We start from the raw sequence: 16,433 nt of genomic DNA on the forward strand, positions 1-16,433 counted from the left end.
TAACTATGATGCTCCAAACATCATAGTCTTGGGCTTGGATAAATATCCTCATTCTAGCCTTCCAAGAGGTGTAGTTAGTTCCATTGAAGAATGGAGGCCTATTGGTGGATTGCCCCTCACTAAGAGAAGATCCAAAAGGGGTTGTCATTTTGATCTTTTACTCTTTTAATATAAGAGCTCCGGCTCTGATACCACTTGTTGCCCAAAGAGACAACCCAAGAGGGGGTGAATTGGGTTTGGATTAATTCTCGACCAATTAAAAACTTGATTAGTAAATAATTAAATCTAATGCAAGTAAGTTAATTAAGCTTCTTAATGAGGAGATTGGAAGAGACAAATAGCCAATGCAAACATAAGGAGATTTTATAGTGGTTCGGAGCCAACCCTTGCTCCTACGTCCACTCCCCAAGCTTCACTTGGGAGTTCACTATAATCCCTTGGATTACAGCCGGTTGTTTTACAAGTTCACAACCCAACTTGTTGTTTTCGCGAGATCACAACGAACTCGGTCGGTTTTCACAGGCTCACCGACTAGAACCACCCAATTGTTTTTCTGGGATCACAATCAAACCCTTACACCGTTGGTTTTAACTTCGGCTCACCAACAAACCTTACAATCTTTGATTCAATCCCCTGATTGAATCAAGTAAGAAAACAGTTTGGGAAAAGATACAAGAAAAGCTTCTTAACAAGCACATATGAACCAATATGAATAGAGTAAAGTTAGAAGCCCTCAAATAGATTTCAGAAGAGGAAGAAAGGGCTTCTTGAACTCTGAGTCTCCTCTTTGAGTGCACTGAAGATCTGATGTCAGAAGAAGAGCCTTGAATGCGAAGGAAAGACTTCTTGGAATGTATTGAATGCGTTCTTCCTTCTTTTGCATGTCTTTTCTCTCAATAGACTCTTGGTAGTTGGAAAACACTTAATGCACAGATGGAGTAACTCTCTTCTTTTCTACTACTGTTTACTCTGGCTATTTAAACAGTCTCTTTTGAAAAATAGCCGTTAGCCATTGATTTGTGGCCGTTCTGCACAGTCTGCACCTCCTGACAACGTATCCGTTGGGGTTGGAGTTGACTCGCTCGATCTGGAGTCGACTCGGCTGTTGCTAGAGTCGACTCATGCTTTACTGGAGACGACTCGCCTACTGTTCAGGATTTGAATTAAAGTGACGTTCCAACCTGGAGTCGACTCGGGCTAACCCTGGAGTCGACTCGTCAAGATCTGGAGATGACTCGGCATTTTGGAGACGGCTCGTTCTCAGGATTCTAGAGATTTATTTTTCTGCATTTCTCTCTCGAGTCGACTCGGATCCTCTTGGAGTCGACTCGGCTCTCAGAGCCCAAAAAATTGATCCTCTGTTTGTTGATCTGAGCTGCTTCGGAGTCGACTCGCACTTTGTTGGGGTCGACTCGACTGACTTGGGGTCAACTCTCGAATTCTCGAAGTCGACTCGTTCACAGAGTCACTGAGTTTGGTTTTCTGCCTTTCAGTCCACTTTCCTCTGAGAGTCGACTCTGGCATGTTTAGGAGTTAACTCGCCAAACGTTGGAGTCGACTCGCATCCTTCTGGAGTCGACTCGGTAACTGGATTTAGAAAACACTTCTCTGTCTTTCTGTCTGTTACTCCTTGGAGTCGACTCAGAACCGTCGGGAGTCGACTCGGCAAGCATCGAAGTCTACTCGAAATCTTCGGAGTCGACTCGGTGACAAGGTCTGAAATTCATCTTTCTGTTCTTCTGTCTGTTCTCAGTCGGAGTTGACTCGTAGTGTACCGAAGTCGACTCGAGCTTGTGCCAGAACCTCTGAAACACTTAGAGTCGACTCGCAATCTTTCGGAGTCGACTCGAGCTTCAGACGTTGAATCAATTGAGTTCAACACTTAGCCAAAATTCTTTGAACTAAGGCTCGATGCTTTTAAAGATAAATTCACATATTTTCGCCTGAAACACTAGATTGAATTCATTAGTACGATATTAAGTATACTCAATTGCTTTGTGCTTATCAAAATCAAATAGGGGTATAATCAATCACTCCACAAACATCTTATACAATGATCTAAATTTTTTTCATAAAACTACACTTAATTGAGAATTAAGTGACCTAGAATTGTGAATTGAATTTCAATGACATTGCACAATTCATGGGGCATTTGGGTTAGCTCAAGTCAAGTTCTCTAATTGGGTTAGACCTAAGGTTAGAATCAAATCATGGAATGATTGAGTTAATTGATTGAATCTAACTAAGTAGTAATTAGATCAAATCAAGATAATTCAATTCAATTTACAATAGTTATAGATTGATCGGTTCCATGTCTTTGATCAGACCAAGATGGAACTTGATTTAGGCTCCGTAGTTGAGCCTGAGTCATTAGGATGGTCAAAATCAAAATTGATTAACCAGTCGGTGTCTAAGATAAGTCCGGCAGACTCGACCGGTGGTTTTTAATTGGGAGCTACTCGCACTGATGCGTCTTTGTCGAGTTAATGGCATATCCCTTCCACCGATCTCACTTACCTGGCTGATTTGGTCAATCATTTTTGATTGAATCATTTAATGATTCGAGCTAACCCATACCTGTAAGAAAAATCAGTTTGACTGATTTAGGTGCCTCCTTAACCGATTTGAATCTATTTTTTTATAATCTGATTTGGTGAAGTCAGTGGAAGAATTTAGGTTAACCGGATCTTCTTATCTATCCTAATTAAATCCTCTAAAATTATTAGGTCCTTAAAATGAAATAGTTATGGGGATAACTAGGTCATAGCATTCCATTAAGTTAGATGATAATGAGTCAAATATTTCGATAATCATTGGAGGCGCCACACGCCTGGTGCTTATCGGGCATTGGAATTGTCATTTGATATATAATGAGTCGAGTGTACCTTCAATAGGTGGTCAGGTGGACCGAGCCACACTCGGGCTTGGTCATCTATTAGTTGATTATACGGAATCCTGTCATTTAATGATTGGACCTAATCAGAATCTTCGGTGGAGGCGCCACACGCCTGCCAAAGAGACTAGGACAAAATTATCACTAGAAATTGTTTGGTGAAACAATTGGTTCAGAACCTACCACTAAGTGCATATGGGTTGGCCGAGCCACACTCGGGCCCATATGCGATCAATTGGGTTCTAGTGCTCACTAAAGATTTAAGTGTAATTCTTCAAATTTGAGGTAGAGGCTACAAATTTGTATAAAATAGTGGGAGGACCTTTAGACTGAAGTCCAAGTCTTTAGGATTTAGTCAATTCATACACTAATAAGCCAATTTTCTTTTATGCAGAAATGGCCACTAACCGATCGCTATTGGATAGTGATAAGCTGATTGGACCCAATTTTAATAACTGGCTTAGAAAGCTGAAAACTCAGCATAGTCAGACCAAAAAAATTATGGCTGATCAGAGTCAGGCAGAATGCTTCTATTGTAAGAAGCAGGGACATTGGAAAAGAAATTATCCTCAGTACCTTGCTCACTTGATCCGAACTGGCCAAGCAAGAGAAAAGGGCAATCAGTTGCTGATCAAGGAATTTATATGATAACACCTTGTAATTTCTCTATATGTGATAATTCGACCTGGGTATTAGATACTGGAAGTCCGTTTAATATATGCAATTCGTTGCAAGGACTTCAGGTCAATGAGAGATTTGAAAATAGCGAGAGATTCTTGAATATTGGAGATGGAAGATCTGTTCCAGTTCTAGCTTTAGAAAATCTCAAACTTGTTTTCAATGCTCATGTAGTTGTCTTGAGTGATTGTCACTATTGTCCTATGTTCTTACTGAATGTAATTTTCGTAGGCCTCTTGGCCATGAACGGTTATGAAATTTCAATAAAGAAATGTTCTTGTGATATCATTATGAATGGTGTTACCGTATTGAATGGACGATTGAGCAATGGCATCTACTTATTATCACAACCTGTTAATGTAATGTACACATCAAGGAAGCGCCCTAGAATAGATAATTTCATGGATGTCTACCTTTGGCATCATAGGCTAGGTCATATTAACAAGAACAGGATGAACAGGTTAAGTAAAGAGGGAATCCTCAATGTTGATGATTGTGAATCATTGACAACCTGCGAGTCATGTCTTCTTGGTAAGATGACCAAATCACCTATTACCGAAAAAGGTGAACGAGCCAGTGACTTATTGACCCTTGTACATTCTGATGTATGTGGGCCAATGAGTACAAATGCTAGAGGTGGGTATTCATATTTCATTACGTTTACAGACGACCTTTCTAGGTATGGTTATGTCTATTTAATGAGATATAAATCTGAATAATTTGAAATGTTCAAATTATATCGTAATGAAGTAGAAAAACAAACTGGCAAGAGTATTAAAACTCTGCGGTCAGACCGAGGAGGAGAATATCTCTCCAGTGAGTTTCTGACATATCTAGAAGAGAATGGAATTCTTTTCCAATGGACTCCTCCTGGTACACCGTAGTATAACGGAGTATCAGAAAGGAGAAATCGAACCCTATTAGACATGGTTCAATCCATGATGGGATTTGCAAGTTTGCCCATATCCTTTTGGGGATATGCGCTTGAGTCAGCCTGTTATATACTTAATAAGGTTTCAAGTAAATCTGTGAATAAAACACCACATGAGATGTAGACGGGACGGAAACCGGTACTTTCTCACCTTAGGATATGGGGATGTCCGGCTTATGTCAAACGTTTGAAAACAGACAAACTTGAAGCCAAGTCTGAAAAATGTTTCTTTGTCGGTTACCCTAAAAAAACTAAAGGATATTATTTCTACCTTGCTGAAGAGCAAAAGTTGTTCGTAAGCAATAGAGCTGTTTTCTTGGAGAAGGAATTTCTTGGAGAAGGAAGTAGTAGCTCTAATGTTGAACTTAGAAAAATTCAACATATAGAAGACCCAACACCATCCACTGAACCAGTTGAGTTTGAGTTGATTAGATCAAATCTAGAACCCATTTTGGATGTACCATTAAGACGATCAGGTAGAGTACCATGTCAGCCGAACAGATACTACGATTTCTTGGATAGGAACGGGGATCCTATCGAACTAGATGAAAACGATGAGGATCCGATCACTTACATGGATGCAATGCAAAGAAAATACTCTAATAAATGGCTAGGAGCCATGCAATCCTAAATGGAATCCATGAAGGTCAATGATGTATGGACATTAGTTGACCCAACTGAAGGGATTAAACCCATAGGATGCAAATGGATTTTCAAAAGGAAACGGTGTGCAAACGAAAAAGTGGAAACCTACAAAGCCCGTCTGGTTGCCAAGGATTATCGTCAACGTTATGGTATAGACTATGACGAGACGTTTTCTTCTGTGGCAATGCTTAAGTCCATTCAGATTGTGCTTGCGATAGCAGCACATTTAGACTATGAGATCTGGCAGATGGATGTTAAAACCGCTTTTCTAAATGGAGATTTAGAAGAGGAGGTGTGTATGATACCACCTGAAAGTTTTCCATCTGAAGAATGAGTCTAAAGTGTGCAAGCTACAAAGATCCATTTATGGATTAAAGCAAGCTTCTCGAAGTTGGAATATACGTTTTGATAAGGTGATCAAAACATATAGTTTCATTAAGAATGAAGAAGAACCCTGCATTTATAAGTGGGTCAATGGTTCAGTAATCATATTCCTAGTTTTGTATGTGGATCATATTCTATTAATTGGGAATGACATCCCTGCATTGCAAGGAATAAAGGTCTGGTTATCATCTCAATTTGCCATGAAAGATTTGGGTGAAGTATCTTACATCCTAGGGATGAAGATCTATAGAGATAGATCTAAAAGATTGCTTGGATTATCCCAATCTACGTACATTGATACTGTGCTGAAGAGATTCAACATGATTTATTCCAAGAAAGGCTATCTTCCGATGGGCCATGGAATTAACCACTCTAAGAAGGATTGTCCGACAACTTCTCAAGAAAGAGAGAGTATGGATAGAATTCCATATGCTTCGGCAGTGGGTTCTATAATGTATGCCATGACATGTACAAGACCAGACGTGGCGTACTCACTGGGAGTAGTAAGTAGATACCAGTCTGATCCAGGAAGCAACCACTGGAAGGTTGTAAAATCTATCCTTAAGTCTTTAAGAAATACTAAGGACCAGTGGCTTGTATATGGTGATTCTGACTTGAAACTTGAGGGATATACTGATTTCAGTTTCCAGTCGGATCGAGATGATAGCAAGAGCGTGTCGGGTTATATCTTTACTCTTAAGGGTGGTGCAATCTGCTGGAAAAGTTCCAAGCAGCACACAGTGGCAGATTCTACATGCGAAGCATAATACATTGCAGCATCTGATGCCACCAAGGAAGCCGTATGGTTGCGCAAGTTCGTCACCGAGCTTGGAGTGGCAAACTCTATTGATGGTCCAGTTCTCATTTTTTGTGACAACATTTGAGCCATAGCTCAAGCGAAGGAACCTAAAGCACATCAGCGGACCAAACATATTCTGCGATGCTATCACCTGGTTCGGAAGATTATTGAACGAGGTGACATTGATATTCGGAAGATTGATACAAAAAAAAATTTGGCTGACCCATTTACTAAAGTCCTCAGCATCAAAGAGTTCAACGACTTCAAGTCAAAGATGGGTATTAGATACTGTGCCGATAGGCTTTAGGCTAAATGGGAGTTGTTGGAAATTGTACCCTAAGAGTCAATCATCAGCATGTTGATGATTGATTTTGTAAATGAATTGACAAATTAATAAAGTATTATTTTGGCATTATTCATCATTTTTTTGTACATCTTTAAATGAACTCTTGTAGTATGATGAAGTCCTTAGGATTCTTTTATGATAAAGGAGGATTTATCTGTGAGTCCTTAAACCAGTTCACGACCAAATAATATGCTGTTAATAGGATAACAACATTATCGAGTTTAGGTCGTTGTGTGACATATACGTTGGTTGTTCTCTTAACCAAGGAGTGTGGAGACACTAATATGTCACACAGGTGAAGTGTAGGAGTACATTTCACTGAACGTGAGATGTTTTCTTGATGTGCCGGGATCGACTCAATCAATCTTGGGGTCGACTCAATCCACACTTTGCTGCAACTTAAGGTTAGATTCATCCATATAATCAATGAAATAAACTTTAAACAATTTTGAATATATGTCATGGTAGTGTTACATACTCCAAACAATGAAAATTACTATTGTCCACTTAAGAGTATGTTTCACTTGAAACTTTGCCGAATTAGAATTTAGAATTTACTATCCCTTTCCTATCGCAAATTTTATCTCATTAATAATCATTGAAATACATCTTAATCTCATTCTACTAATGTATTGAGAATGATGAACTTAGTAATATTACTTTGTAATATTTAATTAGACATACCCTTAATCATTGTATTAATCATCAAAATACCACTATCATCCTCAATCTCCCTCTTCTTGATGATTACAAAATATTGAGTATGTTCAAACTGATTCTTATCTTAAAATTAATTTTAGAAGGGCTCAAGTTGCTGAATTTCAGCTTTTCAAATATGAGAGTGAAGTCCCCCCCTATTTCATCCAAATGTTGCCAATTTGAACTTTTGATCTTCTCCCCCTTTCTTTTATACTTGGTTAAAGATGATACTTCAAGAATTTGAGATAACAAAAGAGTTTCAGATTATGTATCAAGGTATGAAAGGTATGTGCCAAAATCTAAAATTCGTTTAAATTTTAGACTTTAACATTTTCATTGTTACAAATTGCTCCCCCTTAAATGTATAGTCTTTCCTATTATAATTTTCAACCTTGTTTGTCAACTTATTCCTTTTTCCTTGCTTCTCCTCCTTTTTGTTATCATCAAATAGGTGCATAGTAATAGACAAGTAGACACAATAATTAATAAACAGTTCAGTTTTATTGATCAAAATGAAACATTATAGTACAGTAATGCCAAAACAAATACAATGTTCCTCAATCAAAGCACAAAGTACATGATCAACACAAAATACATATGAGAACTAGATAAATCCTAGGCACTAATACCAAAGGTGCTAACATCAGCCTAAGGGGTATCTAATGGCTGTGATCTATTCCTCATCCTCCTAGCATAAGTGGCGAGGAGAGGTCGAGCCTGATGGGACTGAGTCTGGCGTGGAGCTCGGTGAGCTGGATGACTCTGTGCCGAAATCTCTAACTCAGCTGCCTAGGGCACAGATGGTCCATGAACCTCTCTCTCTCTCCGTAGAGCTCCTACCTGCTCTCTAAGATCGCTAATCTCAGCAGTCATAATATCCAATCTGCTCGTCAGTCCATCAGTGATAGTCCTCGCCTGAGCTAACATAAGCTCAGTCATCCTACTCCAAAACTCATCTGTGTATCCCGCAGGAACAGATGACGAAGGTCCAGCCTCTGAAGGTGCTGTAGGATGATCCATAGGCTCCTCATCCTCAGGGATGGGGTCTCCAATATCTGGTGCATCACCCTCTGGTGCATCACCCTGAATCCTAGCTCCTGCACGCACCCACTGCCCGTTCACCTTCTCATAAGCCATGCGAATAAGGGATCGTGCAGTGTATGTGTCAGTAAATAGTAGATGCCTGGAGATTTCTCCCTCTACTGATATGTCATGCTGTCGGAAGATCGAGGTGAGTATCATACCATAAGGCAGGGACACTCTCGAATTGCATATGACCTTTCTCATCTGCCTAAGTATCATAGCTGGGAGGTTTAGGAGAATGCCCTGAATAATGTGCTCCATAACGACCAGGTCTCGCTCAGAAATGAGATTAAATCTCATACTTTTTGGAAACAAAATCCGACCTATGAAGTTGTGCAACAACCTCATTTCAGCTGAAAGAGAGCTTGATATTACATTTTCGGAATAGTCAAAATCATCATTCTCAAGAATCAACTGTAGAGCTCTCAACTTATTTTCAGGCTTTTCTGGAGTTGCTCCTTCGCGGGGGAGATGAAGCAACTCACTCAAACTTTCTTCGGAAATCCTAACTCTTACTCCTCGGACTTCAGATATAAACCCTCTCATTCCAGTTTTCAGGAAGGCATAGAACTCACGAACCAATCCTGGGTAGATCACCACATCTAGGGAGCAAAGATATTCCCATCCTTGCCTTCGGATCCAATCACCCAACCGGAACCCTTCTTGATCCAAAAACTCGAAGTGGATCCTTCTTCCCGTGGTAACCGGTCTTCCCACAATTTTTGCAAGTTGGACTGAAGGAGAGGGAGGAGGAGGAGGCTCTACACATGTCTCACCTTGTGGAGGCACTGTAGATGGTTCTGTAGCATTTCTATCAATACGGATGGTCCGTGAAACCCTCCCGGATCGCTTGGCTACGACTCTCTTGGGTCCCATTTCTTCAAGATCTTGATCTAACGGCTTGGGGAAGCTTCCTTCTACTGTTTGGAGATGATTGGAGGAGATTTGAGAGTGGGGAATAGGGTTTTTGGAAGAGGACAAAGTGAAAACAGTGTCCTAGATTGCTCACAGGTCCCCCTTTTAACAGTGGGGTCCCGTCGTTGGGTCGACCCTAGATTTTTTTGGGTCGACTCAACGTTGGGTCGACCCCATTCTGGGTTAGGTCGACCCTAGTTCAGAAATTTTTCTTTCTCTTCGTTTTCAAGAAATTTCCTTTCTTCCAATCCTTACGAGTTCTTACTGGGACAATGATACATTAGTAAGGAATCTATAGATGACTAGTTTGACTAATGTTTCATGGGTTTTTAGAAATGGAAGGAGAGTATCATGAGACGGCTTGCTCCTTTGTATATCTCCTTAATAAAAAATATCACATATGCCTAATTTCCTCCTAAGCATGCAAAATCTATCTTCACTCAAAGGTTTTATGAATATGTCAGCTAATTGTTTGTCAGTACATACATGCTCAATACATATGTTCCCATTTTGCACATGATCTCTAATAAAGTGATATCTTATTTCAATGTGTTTGGCTTTAGAGTGTTGAACCGGATTTTTAGTAAGGTTGATGGCACTAGTATTATCACACTTTATAGGAATGTTATCTAGTTTAATTCCATAGTCCTCTAGTTGTTGCTTAAGCCATAATACTTGAGCACAGCAACTGCCGGCGGCTATATATTCGGCTTCAGCCATTGACAGTGCTACTGAATTCTGCTTTTTGCTAAACCATGATACTAAATTATTTCCTAAAAATTGACATGTTCCACTAGTGCTCTTCCTATCTAATTTGCATCCAGCAAAATCTGCATCAGAGTAGGCAAGCAAATCTAGACAGGAGTCTTGAGTACCATAATCCTATGTTTGTAGTCCCTCTCAAATATCTAAGAATTCTTTTAACAGCACTTAAATGTGACTCCTTAGGATCTGATTAGTATCTAGCACATATTTCCACACTGAACACTATGTCTGGTCTACTAGCAGTAAGGTAGAGCAAGGATCCAATTAATCATCTATAAAGCTTCATATCAATACTTTTTCCTTTCTCATCTTTGTCTAGCTTACTAGTGGGATTTATTGGGGTGCCTACTCCCTTGTGATTTTCATTTCCAAACTTCTTTAATATTTTCTTTGTATACTTAGTTTGATGAATGAAGATACCTTCTTTAGTTTGTTTGATTTGTAATCCGAGAAAGAAATTTAATTTTCCCATTAAACTCATCTCGAATTCTCCTTGTATTAAATTAGCAAACTTTTTGCAAAGATTATCATCTGTGGCACCAAAAATTATGTCATCTACATATATTTGTACCACTAGCAGATTTTTGTCTTTTCTTTTAAGAAAAAGTGTTTTATCTACATTTTCTCTACTGAAATCATTATTCAGTAGAAATTTACTTAGTCAATCATACCAAGCCCTAGGTGCTTGTTTTAGTCCATATAATGCCTTATGTAGTCTAAACACATGATTTGGCAATTCATGATTTTCAAAACCAGAAGGTTGTTCTACATATACCTCTTCCTCTATAAAACCGTTTAAGAAGGCACTTTTTAAATCCATTTGATACAATTTGAAATCCATGAAACATGCAAAAGCTAGAAGTAATCTAATAGCCTCTAATCTAGCCACGGGAGCAAATGTTTCCTCAAAATCTATTCCTTCTTCTTGATTGTATCCTTAGCTACAAGTCTAGCTTTATTTCTTATAACTACCCCATTTTTATCTAATTTATTTCTAAAGACCCATTTTGTTTCAATTACAGAGTTATACTTTGGTCTCTCAGTTAATGTCCATACATTACTTCTTTTGAATTGATTTAATTCTTCTTGCATAGCATTTATCCAATTGGTGTCTTTTTCAGCTTCTTCATAAGTCTTAGGTTCTAACTGTGAAACAAAAGCAAGATAATCATTTAAATTTCTAAGAGAGGATCGAGTTCTTACCCCTTGAGATGGATCACCAATGATTAAGTCTTTAGGGTGTCCATATGCATACCTCTATTCCTTTGCTAAGTCTTAAGATTGTGGTGGCACGCAATCATTTTCCATCTCTTGATTTGGCATGTCATTAAGATTCAATTTTTCAAAGTCAATAATTCCTGCATCATCATCAAGAATACTTTCTCTCCTAGGTGATTCACTATCAGACTCATCAAAAATGATATTAATTAACTCTTCAATTATAAGAGTTCTTTTATTGAATACTCTGTATGCCCTGCTAGATGTAGAGTATCCTAAGAAGATACCTTCATCTGACTTGGCATCAAATTTACTTAGGTCCTCCTTGCCATTGTTTAGAATGAAACATCTACATCCAAATACTCTAAGATATTTAGCGGTTGGTTTCTTATTCTTCCAAAGTTCATAAGGAGTTTTCTTGGTTATAGGTCGTATTAAAACTCGATTTAGAATATGGCAAGCAGTGCTTATAGCTTCAGTCCAAAAGTACTTTGGAAGATTTGACTCGCACAACATTGTGCGTGCCATTTCTGCCAAGGTCCTATTTTTCCGTTCAACAACCCCATTTTGTTGAGGCATTCTAGGTGCTGAAAATTGATGTGAGATACCATTTTCATTACAAAATTCTTCAAAGTGTTGATTTTCAAATTAAGTTCCATGATCACTTCGAATTGCTATTAAGGTGAGCTTCTTTTCATTTATGATGTTTCTATAATATTTCAAGAATGCTGAAAATGCTTCATTTTTATGTGCAAAAAATGAAACCCATGTATATCTTGAAAAATCATCTACTATAACTAGTCCATACTTCTTCCCTCCTAGACTCGCGGTTCTAGTGGGTCCAAATAGATCCATATGTATGAGTTCAAAAGGCCTAGTGGTTGATACTACATTTTTTGATTTGAAGGATGATTTTGTTTGCTTTCCTAAAGAGCATGGTCCACAAATTTTGTCCTTCTCAAAGATCAATTTTGGCACATCTTTTATTAAATCCTTCTTGACTAGTTTTGATATTAAGTCCATACTAGCATGTCCTAGTCTACAATGCCAAAGCCAACTTGTTTCATTTTTTTTTTTCATTAGTAATTAAACATAATCCATTTTTCTTGCCTAATTCATGAAGGTATATCATGTAAATATTTTTTTGCCTTTGACCTATAAGTACAATGCTATTATCTTTAGGATTTGTGATTATGCAAACTGAGGCTTCAAATGTGACTTTAAACCCTTTATCACAAAATTGACTTATGCTAAGTAAGTTATGTTTCAAACTATTAACTAATAAGACATTTTCTATAAAGATAGATGAGGTAATGAAAATTTTACCCTTTCCAATGATATATCCTTTTCCATTGTCTCCATAGGTTACTACTCCACCCTTCTTAGATTCCAAGGTGACAAATTGTTCTACGTCACCTGTCATGTGTCTTGAACAACCACTATCTAGATACCATCGTTTATCCACCTTATTAGCTGCAAGACACCCCTGCAATCAAGATCAAGAATAAGCTTTAGGTACCCAAACTATGTTGGGTCCTTTAAGGTTAGTACTTGATATTCCTTTTGGAACCCAAACTTTCTTGAATTTAAGCTTATGATTATTATTCAATTTGTTGTTGCTAGACTTTCTATAGTTACATTCATATGCTTTATGTCCTAATTTATTGCAGCAATGACAAGTTATATTTTCATTTTTGGCTTTCACAAATATGTTCTTTAAGTATTTTTGTTTTCTATTTGTCTTATATCCTAATCCAGCTTTATCATATACAGCTTTTTGACTATCAAGAATCATATTTAATTTGGTTGAGCTAAGTGTAAACTTGTCTACTAAGGATTTGTATTTTTCAGCATCTTCTTTTAACTTGACATTTTCAGCAATTAGATTCTCGGTTTCACTTGTGAATCTCTTACTTAATGTTTCATAGTTATTAGATAGTTTCAGCTTATCTTTGATAAGAGATTGATTTTCATCTTTTAGAACTTTATTTTTATTGATTAGTTTTTTGTGTTCTTCCATAAGTTCTAAAAATGCATCATGTAATTCATCAACAGTAAAATCACATTTAAGTTCAAAATCTACCTCATCGTCATTGGCCATATGGCAGATTTGGGCCGTCTCTTATTGATCTTCTTCTTCCGAACTTGACACCTCACTTTCACTCCATTCAGCCATGAAGTTCTTCTTCTTAAGTTTTCTTGCCATCCACTTTAATTCCGGACAATCTATCTTGAAGTGCCCAGGCTTGTTACATTCATAACAGATTGGTGTTTTCTTTTCCTTTTCTTTATCCTTACCTTTTTCTTTGCTTGAGCTACCTTTGAAGAAGGGCTTCTTTTTATAGAATCTCTTCTTTTCTCTCATAAATTTTCTGATTTTTCTTTCAAGCATAGCCATTCCTTCTTCATCTAATTCCTCATCATCATCAGATTCTTCCGATTCAGTTTCCTATTTTGGAGTAGTAGACTTTAAGGCAATGGTGTTTCTTTTCTTGACCTCATCTTCTGAATTTTGCCTCATGGTCAACTCATGGGTCATGAGTGATCTTAGAAGTTCCTCCAATTGCAGTGCATTGAGGTCCTTTGCTTTCTGAATTACTGTTACCTTGGCCTCCCAAACTCTTGGTAGAGACCTGAGAATTTTTCGCACCAATTCAGAGTTAGTATAAAACTTTCCTAAACTCTTTAGCCCATTTATGATTTCCGTGAAACGAGTAAACATTTCAGTTATGGACTCAGTGGATTCTATTTTAAACAACTCATACTTATGTACTAATATGTTTATTTTTGACTCCTTAACTTGATTAGTTCCTTCATGTGTGACCTCAAGTTTATCCTAAATTTCTTTTGCGGAGATGCATGTAGATATTCTATTGAATTCACTTACATCTAGTGAACAGTAAAGTACATTAATCGCTTTAGCATTTAGCTGTGCTAGTCTTCTATCACTTTCATTCCAATCCATTTCTAGTTTGGGTATGATAGTGCACTCTATACTAATTGTGGGTGTGTGAGGTCCTCTAGTTATAATATACCACAATTCATAGTCTAGAGCTTGAATGAATATTCTCATCCTAGCTTTCCAGTATGTGTAATTAGTGCCATTAAATAGAGGAGGTCTATTTGTGGATTGCTCCTCACTCATAGAACATCCCACTTGGGTTGTCATGATCTTTGTCTCTTGATTGTGAGATCAACAAATACTATATGAGCACCTTGTTCTGATACCACTTGTTGCCCAAGGTGACAAGCCAAGAGGGGGGGGTGAATTGGTTTTTCTAAATTATTGCTATCTTACTTTAGTCAATTGATGAGTGAGTGAAATTAGAGCAATGCACAATACAAACACACAAGAAGTATAGTAGTTCGGTGCTCTCCTAAGCACCTACGTCCACTCCCCAAGCGACCTCTTGGGAATTCACTATAATCCCTCGGATTACAGTTGGATTGTTTTCCGGGCTCACAATCTAAAAATCTTTACACTTTGGTTTTTCGGGATCACCAAGAACCTATGTTGGTTTTACGGGCTCACCAACGAACCTTTGTTGGTTTTACGGGCTCACCAACGAACCTTCACAATTGGTTTTACGGGTTCACCAATAAACCTACACCGTTGGTTTTGCGGGCTCACCAACAAACCTTTACAAGGTGATTAACAAAAGAAAAAAGAAAGTTGAAGCTCCTAGATGAACAAAAATAACAATTATAAGCTACAAAGAAGAGTTGAGAGAATAGTTATCGCTTGATGAGACTTCTCTCTTCTTTGTCAAGAATGCTTCACTCTTCAAGGGTGGATGGAGCTCTTGATATCTCTTGAAATCTGCTCAACCACTTCCTTTCGACTCTTGAATGAAGCACTTGGATGAAGAAGATTAGGGCTCTTGTCTTTCTTGTGTAAACTTTGATATTTTTCAAAAGAATTTGTTTCTCTGATGAATAGTATTGCTTTAAATAGTTTTCCTCACCCATTGGACATCCCTCAATGGTCAAATTTCAAAAACTAGCCGTTACTCACTGTTGGGAGGTCAAAAAGTACTTCTGTAGAACTAGCCGTTATGCTTCTGCCCGTGTTTGGGTTGACTCAACTTTTATTGAGGTCGACCCAACTTTTACTTGGGTCGACTCATGCAACATTGGGGTCGACTCTCTCAGAAATCACAGAATCTTGTATTTCAGCCTTCCTTCACTTGGGTCGACTCAACACTTTTTTGGGTCGACTCAAGGTTCAGTTGGGTTGACTCAAATTTCACTTGGGTCGACCCTCTCAGAGATTCCAGAGAACTGATTTTTGAATGACATAGCCTTTGGGTCGACTCATGTTCTGTTGGGGTCGACTCAAGGTTGGGTCGACTCAAGTTCCATTTGGGTCGACCCTCTCAGGGATTCCAGAGACTTATTTTATTAAGGCTTGAAGATGGGGTCGACTCAACTTCCACTTGGGTCGACCCAAGTACTGTTCATCCGTGCCATTTTTGCAGAAGTGTGCCAGATGTTTCCTTGATGTGCTGGGGTCGGCTCAATCAATCTTGGAGTCGACTCAATCCATACTTTGCTGCAACTTAAGGTTAGATTTATCCATATAATCAATGAAATAAACTTTAAACAATTTTGAATATATGTCATGGTAGTGCTACATACTCCAAACAATGAAAATTACTATTGTCCACTTAAGAGTATGTTTCATTTGAAACTTTGCCGAATTAGAATTTAGAATTCACTATCCCTTTCCTATCGCAAATTTTATCTCATTAATAATCATTGAAATACATCTTAATCTCATTCTACTAATGTATTGAGAATGATGAACTAAGTAATATTACTTTGTAATATTTAATTAGACATATCCTTAATCATTGTATTAATCATCAAAATACCACTATCATCCTCAGGTCCCTCTTGATTATATGAATCCTAATCCAATTAGGATCTAAATTGGTCTTCATGAATTAAGTTTCTTATCTAATAAGGAGTTCTAATCGATTTAGCCCAATTGAATCAATCAAATTGCAATCTAATTGCGAATCCTTCTTCTTTAACTCACCAACTCTTAGTGGGTTAAACCAATTGTCAATCAAAT

Source organism: Phoenix dactylifera, unplaced genomic scaffold, assembly GCF_009389715.1.
Source record: "Phoenix dactylifera cultivar Barhee BC4 unplaced genomic scaffold, palm_55x_up_171113_PBpolish2nd_filt_p 001421F, whole genome shotgun sequence".
In the NCBI taxonomy this organism is placed as follows: Eukaryota; Viridiplantae; Streptophyta; class Magnoliopsida; order Arecales; family Arecaceae; genus Phoenix; species Phoenix dactylifera.